Here is a 20,372-nt window from a genome sequence, read left to right as displayed (position 1 = left end):
CAACAGGTGCGGGCCTAAAGTGGTCATGTGTGATTGGAGAAATTCCATGGGTAATCCGTTGGGGTCGGGTGCCCGTCCCGGGTGCATTGCTACCAGTGTTGCATTTAATTCATCCACTGTGATGGGGGCATCAAGCTGGTCTCTAATCTGATCGGTGAGTCTCGGGGGTGTGGGGGTATATCCCTAAGGAATTCTGCGATGGGAGCCTTTCTTGACGCGCGTATAATGCGGAGAAGTAGCGTGCAAATTCTGCGGCGACAGCCCCAGGAGAGGAGTGTAGAACACCGTCTGACCCTCTGATGATCGGAATAGCGGCTAGGAACCATGCAGCCTGACACACCCTATGTAGCATTTTGCTTGACTTGTACCCCCCATTGATAAATCCGATGTTGCAATGCCAACCAGATTTCTTTCACCGCAACCATGAGATGTTGCCGGATTTGTTGATGAGCTTAAAGTAAATTACGTTGAAGGGAAGGGCTGGGATAGCATATGTATTGTGTCTCAAGAGATGTGTGATGAGCCTCCAGCTCAGCTCGTTGGGCGGAGTGTTTGCGTTTCTCATTTGTATGAAAGCTGATGTCGACCCCCCAGAGTGGGTTTTAAAGCTTCCCAGAGGGTTATCTTGGATGGGGCAGAGGCAGTGTTTATATCTAGGTATTCCTGGATTGCCCCAGCAAGTGTCTCCTGATAGTCGGGGTGCTGAAGATGCAATGGGGACATTTGCCACCTAAAGGGAGGCTTTTGGAAATGCATATGGAGTTTAACAGTAACCGGGGAGTGATCTGACAGCCCCCTGGGGAGGTGAGAGGCGTGGGAGAATCTGTGAATGTAACTACGTGGCGTAAACAGATAATTCAGCCGGGATAGGGAACCATGAACAGCGGACAAATAAGTGTAACCCACCTCCTCTGGGTGATATTCATGCCATATGTCTGACCATCCCAATATGCTGGCGAGCTGGGACAATTTAGAAGCATCCGTCCCAAAACAGACCCACGCCTTCTATCAAGTGATATATGTTAGAGAACAAGGGTACCCCAGTATTGACCAGGCTACTCACGGTCCATAGACCATAACCTTATAGACCGTAATTCTCTGATATTAAATTTCGCATAGCAAAGTGTTGGTTTTTACATGCTTATCTTGGGACCATTGTTTGATTTCTGGTTTTGCCTCTAATAGATTCTATCTGCTCACATGTGTCTTGTCCTAACGATGATCTCACTATCTTGAATATCGAAACGCCGTCGACCGTTACAACCAAAACTCCATTACTACATTTAATTTTTGGGGAGGTTTGGCCACTGTTGTTGTCAATGCGATGTAAATTTTAAATGTCACTAGCACCCCTCACTTCACGCCCTTTCACTTTTTATGTGCACACTAGATCTATTACTAGAAATATACTATGATACTCCATTTATGCTATTAATAAATGTGATGTCATTCGAAACCTTGTGTCCCAGCATATATTGCGTAACCAGTCCCACGTGGACTCTCTTGCATTGCTCTACTTGACTAACGCTGCACAAAATAAATTAATAGCCTAGGCTACCCGAGGTCCTTAGTGGCCTCCCTCAGACCTGTGTTTTTTGTAAACTTCTATCAAGTGACGACATAACCTTGTTCCAGTGACCCCCCGCAAAGAATTAAACCATCCAGAAGTTCACTCCACAGACAGGTGATTTTGTCAACCAAGGTAGAGCCCGAGGGGGTGGGGGAGCATAGATACTGCTGATGCCGTGTTCACCGTATATTGTGCCTGACAGCAGGATATATCTCCCCCCGGGATCCACCCAGTGCTTCACATGAATGAAAGGGATACTGCGGTGAATGAGGATAGCTGTCCCCTGAGAACCCCTCGTAAACCCAGCATGAAAAATAAATTGGTATCCAAACCTGGCCAAGCAGGGAGCCTTGGTACCCAATAGATGGGTCTCCTGTAAGAGGAGGGTGTCTGCATTGTATCGCTCGGCCTGGCGAAGAATGGAACCCTGTTTGATTTTGTTGAGTATCCCCCTGACATTCCATGATAGCACTGTCGGGTCTCCCAGTGGGGGAACGCTAGCCGGAACAGCCATCTATTGCTTGTACGTGCATATCGAGTATCTAGTTTATCAGGAGTTGAATTGTGTGTCTGCGTGCGTGTAAAACCAAAATTGACAAGAACCCTATAACCCCCTATCCATCCTCCCCCCACCCCTGACATTGCCAAAACCAAGGAGCATCTGTCGCGGCAGAGGACGCCCCAGGCCCCCAACAGGGGAGCCGAGAGTCCCCCCTCCAATGGTTCCCAACCTTTCCCCAGAACTTCAACATGGGGTACAAATGTCCGGGTCTGGACAGTCACGGTGCGTATTGTCCACGCTAACTCAGTGCAAGTGTAGATGAAACATGTTTAAATGTCGAACAATTGGCAGAGACAGTAAGCCTAGGATTCCAGCGATAGGCCAGCACAGAGTGCCCTCCCTGGGCTGGAGGAGCGCCAGTCGGATCCAGATCTATATCGCCCCTTCGATTTTGTCCTTCTAGTTCGATTTTGCTGCGAGCCTCGGGCAGAATCAGACTCAAGCGGCGGCGGAGAGCGAGGTTTCAGGTGGGTTTGTTCGTCCGTCCAAATGAAAACAGCTTCAGGCGTATCAAGGAAATGAGACTTGGAATTGTAGACCACGCGTAGCCTGGCGGGATTATAGGAGTGTATGTTGAATGTTAAGATCTCGCACCGGTCGCTTTGCTGCCATGAAGGATTGACGCTGCTGCACCAGGCGGGTGTAATCCGGAAATATAATTATTGACCTAGACTCAAAAATTAGTTTGTTCTTGTGTAAACTAGCAAATTGCAATACAGCGTCTCTGTCAGCATAATTAAGCAATTTGGCAATGACTGGAGGTGGATTTTCCCCGGGGGGGGTGGGAGGGGGTTCTACATCAGTGCCCTGTGGGGTCTCTCGGCCACAAAGCAAGTAGATAACATTTCGTCCGGTAGGAGAGCTCAGAGCCACTGGGTGAGGAAACGGTTCATGGAGGTACCCTCACAACCCTCCGGGAAACCCACAAAATGAAGGTTGTTGCAGTTGGCGCGGCTCTCAGCGTCATCCACCCGGGATGCAAACTCCTGCGAAATCACTGTTAGTTTGTTGACGCGCTGCTGTAAAGTGGTCCCAGTATCTTCGACTGATGAGACCTGTATCTCTGCTTCAGTTATGTGATCTGCCGCTTTCCTTAATCCTGGCGAAGAAAGGAGACCTCCGATCCAACACCACCAATTTTTACATCTAGGGTGCTCCTGGCCTACGTGATGGCTGCTATGATTATTATTATGATTATTCGGAATGGTGCCACTCGAGGTTCTCCTGACCGTCGTGGTGGTATATTGATCGAGGGTACCCTGTTTTGTACCTGCCCCAGCAGGCTTGTCTTTTCCCATAATTGCCGCTGAACATTGCGCCCCAACGCCAGACCCTGCATATGCTCTGGGGCCCACCAGGCACCAATCAGGGCGTAGGATAGCCCAGCCGATTCAGTATTCCTGTTGCGGTGGTCTGTGGGATGCCCTGTCGAGCAGGAAAGTAGCGCCACCTTGCGGAAATGGGAGAGGGCAGGCCCAGTGGAACCGGCGTGCAGCGCCACCCGCTCTTCAGAATCCCAGCAGGGCCCCACCAGCCGACGCCCAGATCCAGGCGGGGCCCACCACCGAAGGAGAGGCAGGTCCCAGCCAGGAACCAACCCGCAATCAGGGCCGCGGCCGGGGCACAACGTCAGCCCCCACCACCGCGAGTTGGCGAGGGGGCCCGCGGAGCGAGCACTGCCGGCAGTCTACGTCCAGCAACCCCCACGCCAGATGTTTCTCCTCACCTCAGGGGCCTGATCCGACCCCACGCTCCTGGCGGCAACCCAGCAGGGGCAGGGAAGCAGGCCAGCAGCCTCAGGCCGGGCCTGCGTCAGGCGCCGGGAGGCCTCGGCGAGCGATGTACGGCCAGCAACGGGCGCTCCGCTCCATGGCTCACAAATGTCGTTGCAAGCTGACTCTCGGTCATTTGAACACCCAATAAGCTGCACTGCATAGGATTTTAGGCAGGATTAAAAGCGTGGACGCGCGGAGCTCAGATAGTCACCGGCCGCCATGTTGGCTGTCCAAACCATGACATAAAACTGCCTTTTAATTGTGTTTTTATATTGTCACATTGACTGTACGTTCAAAGACAGAGGTCAAATGTCTGTCTTCTCACTAATTGCTGCTTATTCTTTTAACATGGGAATACTGTTTGCTTTTCTTTAATTGATTGGACAGTGATCTATATGAAAATCTCGCTGGGGTACAGTGAGTGTGAAAAGAAAGACTGTAGGATGTCACTTGTTTTCTAATACATGACAACATTTTAGATATCCGTAAATGAACCGGACAAATATTTCAAAATGTATCCGTAGTTACGAAAGCACATATGGACCTCATTTTGTTTTGTAATTCTGACGTGTGATCGAAACAAAGTTTTAATAGAATCACAGACTCTATCTCATGCACAAATGACAAATATTGTATTGCAGCATTTCTATACCGTTTACTACCCAATGTGGGGCACTGAAGCACTTACCTATATGGACAGCAAGCGACGCCATATAGGGTGCATGGTTAGAAGGGTGTTGACTTTTTGTGTTACTATATGCGAAGTGTTTCCATGTTGTACGTGATGACCACCAAAGTACGTTTATTGGGTTATGGGCCACAGCGCTTAGCAGTGTGGTGGATTATTAAGTGTGAGAAACACAGATATGCAGTTTATGGTTTTCCAGTGCTCTGGCAGCTTTGATCAGCCCTGCATGTCCCTTTATTGTATTTCTTAGTATTATATTATGCTTAGATAAATACTGCACCCTGTTGTTCAATCAGTAAATTTGTGGGCCTACGCTGCCATACTATGAGGCAGGGAGAGGTGTGAAGGCTTGTTGGGTTGGGAATCGCTAATATCCTCCAATATCGGAGTGTCATTGTGAGAGTGTTTAGATATTTGGGACCTGCAGTGGTGGACTAGATGAAAGTCCTCCAATTGACCTGCAGTGTTTGACCGATCTCTTCAGTTACTTCATGCCTGTTCATTTGGTGATGGCTGATTCATTGGCTGCACAGTACTTGTGATGGACAACCTTCATAGCAGATATCTCCTATAAGAAAGTAAGAGGTGTAAGTTAAAGTTGACTTCCAACCGCTGAGTGTTTTGGTATCAGTATTAATGTGGGCCAGAAATGTTATATATGAAATTACATAACAATATAATATTTCAGCGACCCATAGGTCAGCCGTCCTTAACTTACCTGCCGATCGAAAGTAGTTTGCTGGTTGGGTTGTTTCAAGTCTGTCGATTGTAAGCTGAAGATTGAGCATAAAAGTGTGACTGTCTTTTCGGGTTTTGTTGATAGTATGTTGAGTGGTGTAGTTTTCTTGGAAATAACTAGTTTTCAACTGTCTCCTGAAGTGTGTATATACTCCAGGATGTTTTCAATTCTGGCTGGTGGTGAGTTCCAGAGCGTGGCAGCTTATAAAGAGAAAGCAGTGCTCATACGGATTTGTTATGTTAAGGTGGTATTATAAGTGGTGCCAGCCTCAAGCATAGTGTCCTGTTTGTCTGCATTGCATACATCTAACTTGTAGGCATATATAATTTTTTTTGGGAGCCTCTGTGAACATTCAACGTGCCTTGAACATTTCCCTTCTAGCTATAGGTTGCAAGACTGGAGTCGTTTTCTCAGGGGTGAAGGCAGAGAAGATGTCCTGTGGCAGCAGTTTTATTTTGCGTATAATGAATGCGGAAGCGCCAAGATACAGGCTGTTAGCATAGTCAAGCTTGGATATTACAAGTGTGAGGATGGCTTGCAGTTTCTGTTGGTATCCAAGGTACGGGAAGATGTAACATAGTGTTTTCATTGTGCAGAAGGCACTTTGTGTGGCATTGGTAACATGTGGTGTCAAGTACAGGTCTGAATCTATTGTTGCCCCTAGGTTTCTGACTTCTCATGATATTGTTGGAGGGGTCTTATGTTCCTTAGGCCACATGGCAGTTGGCAGGTGGTATTGCCATTGTCCGTAAATCATAATCTCAATCTTTGTGGTATTGAGCTTTAAATGGTTATTTCTAACCATGTGGCTATGGCCTGAAGGCAGTCGTCAAGTGTTGAATTGTAAAGGTCTTTCAGGCCATCCATTGTTAAAATGATTTGGGTGTTTACGACATATTTGTATCAGGTGAGATTGAATACTTTAATGAGGTTTGCTAAAGCGGTTAGGTAGATGTTGCATAATACAAGGGAAATGATGGACCCCTGAGGGACGCCACAGTGTTGTGTGTGAGGAGCTTGTGTGAAAGGTGGTACAAACACTAGTTTGCAGTCATTTCTGAGAGGCCAAGAATTCAATGAGCATTAGAGGTTATCACAGAGCATTATAATTTACCTCTTTAGACATCTCAGCACAACATCGAATAAAATGTTCAGATTTTTATATATTCTAATCTACAATCTGTGAAGTAGGACGCTGCTTTTTAATTGGGAGCAGTGTGGAAACACTGGGTCGTCGGAATTTAATAGATGCTTGTTTGTTGCATTTTGGGGGGTTTCCTTTCACGGGCGACGGGTCAGCTACACAAGTGAGGTACTATTGTTACCAGGAGTAATGTCGTGTGGTAGTAAATTTGTAGTTCCTCGCGGTCTGCTTTCACTTTAGTTTTATGTTTTTGTTTTGCTGTGACGTCGGCGTGCACAGATTACTCCGCAGTATAGCAAAATAAAAATCAAACTGTGGACTGAAGAGAAGCATTTTTCTCGCATCCCAACTTTGAGTTTGGGAAAAAAAATGTTTCCTGTATTTTTATCATAAGCATTTTCTTTTCCAGTACTGTGGACAACCCATTGAAGTCCACTGCACTGCGAAGGTAGCGCGGGGGACGACAATTGCTCGTCCTCTGCCCTTAAACAGTTAAAACACACCCACCAAATTGTTGCAAATCCATGCAGCCTGATGTCCTGTGCAACAAAAATGGACAACAAGCTATGAGGGCTAGGATAAGAAGGCCACAATGCACCAACGTCTTTGTCCAGGATCGTATGGGACATTTCCATTTCAGAAGGCATAGTGGTTAAAAGAACGGCGGTTGCTTCTGCTGTTGGCTATTCACACCCAAGAGAAGGTTTCTTTTGCCATACATGGTCTATGGAGAAGAGGGCTGGAGAGAGAAGGAAATACAGATAAGTACAAAGAAGATAGAGGGAAAAGGTTCTAGAAGAAGAGAGGAGAAAGAGAGAGACATAAAGGAGAGTAAATTGAAAAAGCAGGAGAGACAAGAAAGGGAAGATAGGTGCAGCTGCAACCAGGAAGAGTAGGTGCTGCAGCAACCTGAAAGGGGTTGTGGGGAAGAGGTTGAAAGAGGCAGTGGGCACAGAGTTTAGGAGAAGGGGAGAGAAAGTAACCGAGCCTAAAGGATGAAAATAAGAGTTGGATACATGTGGAAAGAAGGTAATTGGAGATCTTAAGTGGAATTTATAGTTTATGTTTTGGCCAATATACCAAGGCCAATGTGATTTCAATGCGCAAATTATTACATATGTTCTAAAAAGGATCTTGGTGTAAGATCCAAAATTTCCAATTAAGGTCTAACCATTACTCTACTACATGCTCTGTAAAGTACAACCTACTGAGAAGTTAGAGTTCTTTAATGGCGGTGATTTGGCCTTCCAGTGTACATTTAAATATGTTATTCTCTTAGCTGTTTCATTATATGAGGCTTGACTTCTACCTGGACCCGTAGTAATGCACAACAATTTCTCTGCAAGTAAATATTTCCATTTCTAGTACACATGGCAGGCTTTTACGCTTTCTTCATTCACCAGTCTAAAAAGTGCATGCTTGTCCAAGCAGTTTTAGGCTCAAAGAGGGTTCCACCTTAGGGAAGCTATTCAAGGAGTCTACTGCATGTGAAAGAGATGCGAATGGTCATAATTCTGACGTGAAGGGCTTTGTAGCAAAAACTCAGGACTACAATTTTAGTTGAAATACGTTTGTTCTTCAGGTTCCCTATCTCAAGTTCGTCATAGAACATCACCGAATTCTTAAAGATCTTTGAGAACCTATATGTTCTCTCCCTCAAGAAGGGTTTTCTTTGAGAAGCCCTGATGAAGTTCTCCATGAGAACGAAACTCGTTGGCTTAAATTCCCTGTTTATGAACTGTTGAATTTTGAACAATAAAGAAACATTGGATATTTTCAGAGCAAATTCCTGGATATTTTTTATCCCTACGCACACCGTTGAAAATAAAATAAGGCTTTGTAGCATCCTTATGGGAGGTGCTATGCAAGCACAATCTAAGACAGAGGTTATCATAGTGCAGGATCATTCAAGTATACCACCACTTTGATCAGAACTGTAGATGCATTGCTGCTGCCTGCCCATCTACAACTCGTCTAACTGGAAATGGACCTAATGTCCTCGGCCAGGCCAAAGGCCTCAAATGGACCCATCCAAAGGTCACACAAACATCTACCTGTTACCATGCCTACCTGTTTACTGGCAGATGTCTGAGGGTGGTCTCTTTTTGTGCAGCAGCTTTTGCACAGCATGCCTGTAACTATGAGTTGTATATGCCAATTTCAGAGCCTGCTTCAAGTTCATACGCTTTTGACTGGTGCTTTTCATCAAGTGTAACTGAACTATCTTTTGTCTCCACCTTATGTACTGTTACCTTATGTACCCCTGTACAATAACATTTCAATTCTGTTTAGTTTTCACTGCTGTTTACAGATCTAAAACACCCTGTATGGCACCAAGGGCCTGATTTATATCTTGGAGGAATGTGTACTCTGTTGCAACAGCGATGGAGTGTACAAGCACCAAATTTATAAGCATGTGGACCTTAGGTTTAATCACAGCGGAGACTACTTTGTTTCTGCCATGATTAAACCCTTCCAACTGTCCTGGGGAGTAAGGACCATCAGAGGCAGACCTTTAATTCTACCCACTTAATTTAAATGGGCAGAATTAGATGTCAGTTTTCACGTCCTGTCCCCACCAGGAAAACCCTGATGGAAAGGGGCAGTGGCAACTGCTACATGCTCCCTTTTCCATAGGGAGGGGGGCATTTTATTTATTTTTTATAAAGAAAACGCCACTTTAGAATTTTATTTTTGAAAATAAGACAAAACAGTTTGATGCAGGACTCCATCATGTTGACAGAGCCCTGCACCAAACTGTAAACAGCAATGACAGGAACCGCTGTGACAGTGGTTCCTGACAGTGCTTTAGAAATGACTGACAGTTTGACAGTTATATCTGAATTTGGCAGGCAGCACAGCTGTCAGAGCGATGAAGCATTTTACTCCGTCTTCCTGGATGAAAACTGGGCCACCTTTCAAAGTATAAATTAGGCCCTAAGCTCCCAAGTTATCCTTGATCGATATGCTCCAAGCTTTTTGTACATTTATTTTAAGTTATTAGCGAGTTACATTAAAGCTTCACCTTTAGTGTGGAAATAGGAAACACACTTTATCAGATGTACTTTACTTGAGGTAAGGTTTATTTCTTCGGACCTTCTATTTATGATGATTTCCTGATGCAGAATGTCCCAGGTAGGAAATCTTCCAACAAAAAATGTTAAATGTAGAGGCAAGACATCCACCACCTCAGGTAAGATGTGTGCGAGGATGGCTCCAAGCTTAGGACAGATTTTTTTTTTTTTTTAAAGAAATTCACAAGCTTTGCATTTCACAAAGCTTGAACAGTTTACAAAATGTACAAAGTTGCAAGTCAGCCGACTAATCAACTTTACACCCATCTACTTTAAATCGCATCTAATTGATAGAATTTTAAGTTTGATTGTGGAAAGATGATTAAGTGTGCTTTAATATGTACTTTACAAAAATCCACAGAATCTAACAGAATGCTATCCGCACGTTCCTTTGCCATATAATTATCCCCAAGTGATCTGGGAATTTTTTGTGAGCAGTACCCCTGTGCGCCAGTAGGTAGCATCGTTCGGCTCCGCGTGGCATTGTCTGCGCCTGAAGTAATGTGTGCGGTACCTTATAGGTGCCACCCAGTGCTCTTCGTCAACGTCGGTTATATTCTTCTCCCGCCAGTCAGCGCAGACCTGGAGAAGAGCAACCCCCCCCAAATCATTTTGACTTACCTTTTTTTCGACCTTTGTCGAACATTTTCTGAGACATTGTCTCCTGGTGTGGCAGGGATATCTGCGAGGAAGGCTGGTTTTTAGCCTTGTGGCGCCTGTCTCCAGTAACTGTCGGTTACAGACTTACACCTTGTCTACCTCTGGTGTCTTGCGCGCAACCACGATGCCTAGACTTGTGTCGATTGTTGCACCATGCACCCCAAGGCCTTGAGGAAGCGCTCCCTTAAACTTCTTTGCCGCTCGAATTGCAATGCCGCAAAAGTCTCCAACCCAGTCGAGGGGAAGGTCCCAAATGCTTGTCGTTGCACTCCAATTTAGGTGGGCATTCGGGTAAATCCCAAATGTACAAAAAGGAAAAGAAGTCAAAGAGGTCTTTCACTAGGCCTGTCCATCAAAGTCATCTTATGAGACAAGGGAGCGTCAGCATTCAAGGCCTGGCTCTGCGGTTGAGCCTGCTACTAGGCCGTCTCCGCAACTCTGAGTTTCCAGTAACCGGAGCGACCCACACCTCAACTCCAAGAGGTCCTGTGGGCTCTGGAGGTGCCAAACACCAGTAGGGCCCCTTGGATCCATGAAGTGACCGAGATTATTGCCAGTTGAGCCACCTCAACCTTCCCCATGCCAGCCTTACTTCTGACGTTCCTACCGATAGAAATACTGTCCCCAAATTCATCCCTGACTCCGGCACATAGCCGGATAGGCATTGCTGGCTGGAGGCATTCCATTCTGGCTGGCGCCTACTTTCTATTCCTACAAGCAAGGACTTGGGCATAACTAGGAGGGGCCACTGGTCCCTGAGAAATACCAGCCCCTAGATATCACTGAGGTTCTAGTGTGATGATTTGGCACATACCAGTGGACTAGACCCCTTTCCAGATACTGGCTTGGTCTCTATTCCTACCGTGGCTACAGAGGAGGGAGCCTTATTTACTGTAGTGGTGAGGAGGGTGGCAGAGGTGCTAGAACTTCAGCTGCCCTTCGTGGCGATAAGCTTCTTAACGGAGGTGCTTCAGCTAGGAGTCAGCCCTTCTGAACCGCTTCTCCCATGTAATGAAGCCCTCACAAATGTCTTACTCTGGCCAGGGGATCCTTTGAATTATCCGCCACCATTGCCCTGTCCCCGGGGACTCCAACCTCCTCACACAACAACCCACCCTGGAGAGCTTGATGTTCTAAGCCTCCACTTCCAGAGTAAACCCTGGTGCATTCCCTACTACTCCACCGGACAGGAAATCCAAGAGGCTGGATATTTTGGGAAGATGTTTTCTTCTGTCAGCCTCACACTGCCATTGGTGAATACCGCATGCAATTTTGGCAGATACTCCCATTTGCTCTGCGACCCAGTTGCTCAGGTTTTGCCGAGGATCTTGGAGCAGGCTTGAGCTATTCTCTCTCAAGCTATCACTGACTGGAGGGACACCGCTAAATTCGCCATATGCTGTGAATTAGATATGGCCAGCTCACTAGGCAGAGCAGTTTTATCCTTGGTGGTCCTTAGGCACCACATCTGGATCAGAACCACTGGCTTTTTGGGAGATGTCCAGGCCTCGCTCATGGACATGCCTTTTGATGGAGTCCGTTTTTTCAGAGACTAGGCAGACTCAATGCTAGAGCACTTTAAGCACAGCAGAGCTACGGCCAGGTCCTTGGGCTTTTCCATCGCCCCATTCAAACCCCATTTCGCCTTTCATTCCTTTCGTGGCCACAAGAGGGGCTTCCAGCTGAGCCCCCCAAGCAATAATGGCACGCAAGCTTCCCAGCCTCTGTGTGCCTGAGGACGCAGTACCCACAGACTTTGTGGGTCAGGTAGCCAGAGGTCAGGCCAGTTCACCACCCTCCATCAGTCGCAGCCTCCAAGCCTCTTTTACTCACCGACCATCATAGGCATCCTGTGGGAGGCAGGATGCATCATCACCTTCCCCACTAGAGGTTGATAACATCCGACCGCTGGGTTCTCCAGATAGTCTGAAGGAGCTACTCCCTCCCCTTCAATAATACCCCTCCACCCATGCCACCCACTTGCAACAGGCTGATGGAGAACTAGGTCTCCTTACACTGCAAGGAAGTGGAGGCTCTCTTGGCCAATGGATCCATAGAGAGGGTGATGGCATCAGATGTAGGTTGTGTTTGCTAATTCCGCTCCTTTGTGGTGCCTAAGAAGGGCATAGGCCTTTATCCTTTCCTAGACCTGCCCCCTCTCAATTTGTTCCTGCAAAGGAGAAATTCAAAATGCTCACGCTTGCTCAAGTCCTGTCTGCACTGGACCTGCGCGACTGAATGGTAGCGTTGGACTTGCGGGGCGCAAACGTCCACATCCCGCAAACGTTAACTGCGGTTCATGGTAGGCTACAAACACTTTCAGTTCACTGCGTTCCCCTTTGACCTTACCGGAGCCCCCTGTGTGTTGACCAAGGTGATGGTGGTGGTTGCAGCTCATCTGTGGAGATCAGGTGTGCCTGTCTTTCTCTATGTCGATGGCTGGCTGTTGAAGGGGGCTCGCCCAGGCGGACGTCTCCCACCTGCCACACTACAGCAGACATCCTACACTTGCTGGAATTCACTATCCACATGCCAAAGTCACACCTGATCAATTCTCAGATGCTCCCTTATATCACAGCTGTTCTGGACACAGTGCGTTTTCAGACTTCTACTCCTGAATGGCGAGTCCAGGATAGTGCGGCTATGATACAGATGTTTCAGCCTCGATCTTGAATTTCTGGTGGGACTTACTCTGAGGCTTCTTGGCCTCATGCTTCCTGCGTGTGACGTATGCCAGCTGGCATAAGCAGGCTCTGCAGTGGAACCTGAAGTTTCAGTGGGCGCATAAGGGAAACTATATCAAAGGCCCTTCCGATGCATTTCAGCCTGGGAGAAGTAGGCATAGTAAAGATAATAAGTTTGAACCAGCCCCAGTCAGGAGGAGGTAGTAAGCTCTCAAAGGGCCATCAGAGCATCATACCAGTCCTCATCCTCAGTGGGGCCTATCCAACCCTCCTACCAGGTCCTAAGATGCTGTAGTGTACCGGACGAATTGATGATCAAGGTACAGTAAATCTGGGAGATACCACTGCAACTGAGATTTCCCATAAGAAGCTTGGCTTCAAGGGGACTAAACTCCCTCCCTAAACTTCAAGGTATAAGTATGTAGAGCGTGTCATTGTTGAAGATATGTATAAAGCGAATTTGTGTCCCTGACCAGATGTCCCCCAGTTGGGTGATGCCGATTTGATCCTCGGTCTGAAAAGCTGACATGCCACTTACCTCAACCAAGTGTCATGCCAGAGGGGTGTCTGCTGAGTAAGCTTGGCGTCCCATTGCATATGCTGAGGCACAGCCCTCCAGGCCAAGAAGATCATACTAGATACTTGAGACATGGAGCTCGGGATTGGAGATCCGTAAATCAGGGCCTGTAGGTGAGAAAAAGCCCCGGAGGGACAACTCTAGTCAGTAAGCAGGATCAGGCCACCCCCATTAAACCAATCGTGAATCAAAAGGAGATGAGAGGTCAGATAATAAAATTAGGTCATCTCCAAGTCCCCATCATAGTTACCCCGTTGACAGTGCGTGAAGGCAAGCCAGGGTCGGGATCTCCTCCACAGGAACGTTGTGGCCATCCCATCCAAAGCTCAGAACCACATCCGAGACCGGTGAAGTGGTAGATTCTGGAAAATATAGAGGAACCGTGGCAGGAGAATCAGTTTGTACAAAGCTATACGTCCCATAGCATTTAGGGGAAACGATTGCCATCTAAAAAGATCGGATATGGCTTTGCGGATTAGGGTTTAGAAATTAAGGGTCCAGGTGAGTTCCTAGTTCAAAGTAACCCAGATGCCTAAATACTTAAAACTGAGCCGACAAAGAGGGATGTTTGTCTGCCAATCAAAACAGTCTCTAGCCAGGGCTAAGCGGGACAGTACAGACTTAGAGGGATTCATCTTGAGACCTGAAGCTCTTCAAAGCATTTAAATAAATGAAGACAGCGGGGACCAATCAAGGCGGGGTCCAGAAGGTACAGGAGGTCGTTGTCCACATTCTGAGCTTTGCTGTCCTCCTGGCCATCACCCAAATTTAATCCACGAAAGTGGGCAACTGCACAAATAAGGTGGGCCAAAGCAGTAGGATTGGAATAAAGAGTGCTAACCATACCACGAAATCTAGTGCCGACGACTCGAGTCAGCACCAGTTGGAGGTATCTCCAATCCACCGTATCGAAGGCCTTTCCAAAATCAATTGATAGTGAGGCAGGATCATGGGGTAAGTGATTGCGGTGGGCCAAAGCCACATGTAGCCATCGAAGGCAGTGTCTCGTTCTGCGGGCCGGCATAAAGCTGCATTGGTCCGGATGAATCCACGTGCCCAGAACCTGCTTGAGTCAGGCAGCCAGCATAGTGGTGAAAAGTTTGACCTCTCCATTCAGGAGTGGTATCGGGCGATAGTCCAATTATGATGTGGAGGGAGGCTATGTCTTAGGAATTACTACTACGGTGGCAGAGTCCAGATCCAGAGGGAAGGCACCGATGTGGCACATTTTAAGAGCCAGGAGGTGGGGAGTGAGTGTCTCACGGAGTGTAATGTTATATTTAATGTGAAAACCATCTGGGCAGGGAGCTTTTCCCAGCGCCTGTCTAGACGACGCTTTTCCCCCCATCTCATTGAGCATGCTGGATTTAATGGGAGACAAGCGAGGGAGAGGAACTGCATCAAGAAAGTGCACAGGGAAGTTCAGGTCTCTGCCAGTGGAGGCCGTGTATAGAAATAGGTTTCTTAAAGGTTTGCAACACCTATTTCCTCCAGCTTCCTTCGTTATGCCTCAAAGGACCTTAACTTGGTTCTTACTTTTCTAATGTGTGCTCTCCTTTAGCGACTTTATTACCTGCCCTCTTAGGCTTCTAACCATCAAGACTATGTTTCTGGTGGCAATTACATCTGTCCAGAGTGTAGGTAAACTGCAGGCGCTGCCATCCCAGCCTCCATACATCTCTTCCACAGACAAATTGGTCCTTTGGACCCGAGCATCCTTCTTGTCTAAGTAGTTTACCCTATTTCACATAGGCCAGTCCATCATTTTGCTTTCTTTTTATGCTCCACCTCATGCCTCTAAGGAACAGGAAAGACTGCTCTGTCCGGACCCAAAATGAGTGCTGTTGTGCTACTTTGACTGCACAAAACCGTTCCTGGTGGACCATCAACTCTTCGTGGGATTTATCAAAGCTAAAAAAGGGAAGACAAAGCAGAAAAGAACTATCTCTCTATGGATTATATGCTGCATACAGATCTGCTACTCATTGGCCAAGAAACAACCTTCAGAGGGTTTGGATGCTCATTATGTTGTGATGTACCAGACGTAGCCGAGTTGTATCTTTGCAGTGTCTTTATTAACTCTTGGTTACAGGTTTGTATGCATGTATGGCAGCCCCACCAGGAGCAGCCTGCCTGCTGCTCATTCCATCTTCAACTGTCCAACCTCACCACACAGGCACCCCAAAGATTCCATGCATCTTTATCACACCAACATTCCACTCCGAACACTCACACTTGCTGAGCAGCTAGAAACTAGTTAGGATAGGAGTAACATTTGTACATTGACAGGATATAACATATCCTCCCCCTTTTAAATGGAAACTAAAATAAAGAATGGTATGTGGAAACAACTATACACAAAAATGTACACATGTAGAAAATAGTTCAAAACTCAAGGATGCAAAGTAAAATACAACATCTCGAGAGACTCTGAACAATTAAGAAACCAGAGAGGATAAATAAATATATACACAAGAAATATCACCCATCCTCCCCCTTAATGAAAACTTTTTTTTTTTTTAAAGTAACATTTGACAACGGGTGACACGCACCCTGAGAATTCAATCCCTAATCCATAGGGAACAAAAAGTGTAGACAGAAATCCTCACGTAACGAATAGAAATGTACAATAGAAATGTATGCTCTGGAAAATGGGACTAAAACCCATCTTGACACCCCAATTGTAATGGTAAAATACTGCAGACATGGGACTGTAACCCATAATGCCATCCCTCCCGTTGGGGTTTTTAATGTAAGCCATGTAAATGGGACTGACACTCATTGAGCCACCCCTCATGTAAGGGTAAAAAACTAGCCGAAATGGGACTGTACCCCATAAAGACATATCCTGTGTATGGGTCGAGGCAATAATGTAAGTGGGACTATAACCCAAGTAGAAAATACTTCATGTAAGGATTTGACGTGCACTATAGAAATGGGACTAAGACCCATGCCTGTCCTTCATGTAATGGAGTGAAACGTGCAATATAAGTAATGCAAAATACACCCATACAGCCATCCCCTGACGTAAAGGTGGGTACCATAAGACCAAGAAATGCACGTCAACAACCACTAAAACATATAAAACTTTAAGTCCCCAGTGTAAGGGTACCCAAGCAACACACCACACAAAAATAAGCAAGCAAAAACCCCATAGTTGAATCCCATGTGTAAGGGATCGATAACGTTCAACGCGCATACAAATGTGGATCCTTCCAGGAAATGTGCGGAACTACAAACCTAAAGATGGAAGACCACCACCCAATAAAACTTGAGACCACCCTCATGTAAGGATGGGTAAGAACATAAAACATAAGAAAATGGGGAGAACAATACCCATAAAACATTCCTATGTAGGATATGGAACATGCTATATAGCTATGTGTTGCTAGAACAAATACATAATGTAAGGATAACGTCCACACGGACATTATAAACATGAAGCAATAAACATGAGACCGAAACACCAAAATGAAGTGTGGCCATGTAGTGTGGCGCGTGTAGTACAAGGTTCGGAGAAAAACCTACACACTAAACTACCCGACAGACCAGTAAAAGATTTGTCAGAGGAGAAAGAGACATACAGAACATGGCAAGTTAATTAGACCAAGACCAAAAATAGCGAAAACCCTTTGCCAGTGAGCAACCTCTCACCCGTGACATGACACAATGGCCCATCTTACGTATAATGTTTTTTTTATTTGTATTATTCTCCCAAGTGTATTGACCCATAAAAGAAAGTAATGGGGAAAAGTCAACAATATATAGCTGTTAGCTAGAATGAAGTCATGTGAAAAGAACAGACATTTTAAGCCGCATCCTTTGGTAAATGCCAAAAGTGCTTGTTACTGAGCTGTCTGAATCAAAAAGCAACTCCAGTGTCAAACATTGAAAAAGGTGACCACCAGATACTGTTACATTACCTCATTGTTTCTTTTCTTCAGAATGCAGTGCGGATCAGCAGTACATCGTGAACCTGAGACGTGCCCGGTCTGCTTAAACTTCCGTCCTTATTACCCGCACTCATGAGTGAAAGGCGTCGAATGGCATAAAGTGCTGCCAAGCTTGTTGAGTGCTGTGGCCAAACTCAAGATGGTGGCACGCAATCACGACCGCACCAGGTGGCTGTCAATTGGAACGTGCTGCGAAGCGTCCCAAAGCAGTTCAGGAGCTGCACAGAAAGGGCAACTTAATAGTAGATCTCTCAGCAGCTCCACGCGTCTCCAAGGACAAGGTAATGTGCAAGAGGGATGTCAAATATACACAACCGTCGTGCCAAATGTTCATAGTACCAATGTTGCATCAAAAATAAATAGAAGGTAAAAAACTAAAAAACTTGCTGGCTTGTACATTGACAGGATATAACACATTCCACCCGAGCCAAGTGTGTTGGCTCGATTTCTGGTCTTTGACATCTGTCAGGCTGCAACGTGGACTTTCTTGCACACGATACTAAGCACTACTGTCTGGACAGTTAGGTCCTTCGGGACATGCATTTTGGTCCATCGGTCCTGCAGGATTTTCTGGTGTTAATCGAGTTCACAGACCTGCCTCCGGTAAGGTATTGCTTGGGTATCTATTCTAAGGTAATGAATCTAGGCTAGAACCCTTTATCAGATGAACAAGTTACTTTTCTTTGGTAATACTTTATCTGGTAGAGACTCTATCCTTACTGACCCTCTGTAGTGCTACAGGCATTGATATATATTGTGAGATCATGTGGTGATCATTGACTCCATGTTGCTTTAATTCACGGTATCATCTTGTCTCTTTCTGACTCTGCCTTTCAGCTGAGAATGCAGGCAGGCCCCCAGGTTACTTGCGCACACACTGAAAATGTTTATATTTTTCTCTTCACTGAGCGGTAGAGATAAGCTGCTAAGGCCAAGGATGACAAAGTGACAATCTGCCTCTGCTCTCATGCCTGGTTCTGTTTAGTGACCGCGACACAGAGAGTGCAGCCAGCACCTACAGTGCAAATAAATGGAGGGGGAGCTTCTAGAAGCCTCTCTCTGTGTTAGCAAGAGTATAATGGTGGAGATCTTTTGCCGCTTTGACAGGAACTCTCCTACAGAGTAGACGCACTTCCCAGGGCAATTGTGCCTGGTTGGAGATCTTCATGCCTTAGACTGTCAACAGGTTCCCCAGTCATGCTGGCAGAGATGATGCTAACCAGACAGCCGGTGATGTATTCCAAGTTTTAATTACACTATTGTGTATATGCAGCTATCTTTATATGCATTTATTCTTGTGTATCTACATTTACTATAAGCATTTATATTACATGTGCATTATTGCTATGTGATATATAGCAACTTGCTGCAATAAATATTTCCCTTTACTTGGTAAATGAGGGTTGAGCTCTGCTTATGTAGTACCTTGATATTCTAAAGGGGTGTAGAGTCCTATTTTGAAAAGTGTTCACGTTGTATCCTGGTGTTTTGAAGTCTTGCTCGGGTGTTCGGAAGAGAAACAAGACATTGTGGCATCACTCGCAGGATTTGAAGTGAAAGGGGCAGAATGATTGGCAGGAAAACAAAAATGGACAAAGTAGGTTTCCAGATATCAAATGAAATACGAGGATGGGAATTAGTTCCAAATGGTCAGCTTGCTCATGAGTGGTCGCATTGTGCTGGGCTGAGTGAGGGTTGGAGTGCGTGTATGTCTGCTGCATAGCTAGAAGATGTACTCATTTGCTTACAAAAAGTGCTATTGAAAAAGGGAAAGAGTTTCGTACTTTTGGTCGAGGAGGCTGGATCCTCTTAAATGCTTATAGGAAAATGCCAGAAAAATGTATTCATCTAGAAAAGGTGTGGAGCAATGGTAAAACAATTAGTGTAAGTCAAGAATACTTCTGTAATGCTGTCATGTCAGAATAAATTGCTGCAAGGTAAGTTGGAAACTTACCAGCTTGTGGTTGAAAAGACAGCGATACGTGTAACACACTATAAATGGAAAAAGCGGAGGTGAAGGGTTAACAAAAGGAAGGTGCCTTTGGCTATTGCTAAGGCTGGTTTAGTCTGAAATCTGGAGTAGTGGGATGGTAACACATGGGCCTCATTGGAGTTCTCGTCAGAATCTGGGGGAGAGTAAGTTTAAGATGTTAGTCAGAATGAGACAGAGGGTCAGAAAATCATCCGGGCACAGCCGATATGCCAGTGAAAGATAGAGCAAAATACACACAATCCACAGGCGGTTGTGCTAAACTCTTTGAAGGATTTCATACAGCAGGAGATTAGTGACATCATAGATAGATTCCTACAGAGGTCAGGTGACACATTGATTGCATGGATGGTGAGCTTGTTCGATCTAGGGGCGCATGGAGTGCATTTAGATCATGGAGATGCAGCAAAGTTTTGTATACTAAGCAATGACCTTGTAGTGCAAGATGAGTGTAGGAACTGAGTCAGATTGGCCATCAACTGATAAGCCCTGGTGTACATTAAGGAATGCAATGCAGAGAATGAAAGGGGATATAATAAAGATTACAATTCTTATAGGTACTTCCATGATTTGATTAATGGATTGCTAAAAACATTGGTGCCAAATAAGATTTGTTTAGTCCCCCAGCCTACAAACATGTTAAAATAACGTTGTTGATTAATCAAACCGGCCTATCCCTTGTCTCAGCTAATTGAGGCAGTACATGGATTGGGTGAGTTGGAGGAGTGGAACAAAGCTGCGAGGTCCTCCCAATTTGAAACTTGTACTGATAATAATAGTGTGTCCAAGAGAGACCTGTTTATGGCATTGTTAAAAGACGGGGTGTCAATGGAAGAAATTGATGGCATTGATACCAAGAGTATGTGGGAGATGTATCGGAGGCAAGGGCTGGATAGAAAGGAATGAAGTAGAAAGCTGAATAAGAATAATAATAAGCAGTCGAATCAGAAACAGGA

General features: G+C 45.7%; 1 long non-coding RNA gene across 1 annotated transcript in view; it reads left to right on the top strand.

Moving 5' to 3' along the window:
* LOC146830561 (uncharacterized) overlaps window positions 1–17,623 on the top strand; it is a 169,313-nt gene extending 151,690 nt beyond the window's left edge. The window contains exon 4 of the long non-coding RNA XR_014961445.1: window positions 17,418–17,623. This is a non-coding gene — a long non-coding RNA (uncharacterized LOC146830561). The remainder of the gene's footprint in view (window positions 1–17,417) is intronic.
* Window positions 17,624–20,372: the final 2,749 nt, after the last annotated feature.

Source organism: Triturus cristatus, chromosome 5_1 (assembly GCF_964204655.1).
Source record: "Triturus cristatus chromosome 5_1, aTriCri1.1, whole genome shotgun sequence".
NCBI classification, from domain to species: Eukaryota; Metazoa; Chordata; class Amphibia; order Caudata; family Salamandridae; genus Triturus; species Triturus cristatus.
Note: the sequence above shows the minus strand (reverse complement) of the source record. Positions and strands in the feature narration are given on the sequence as shown.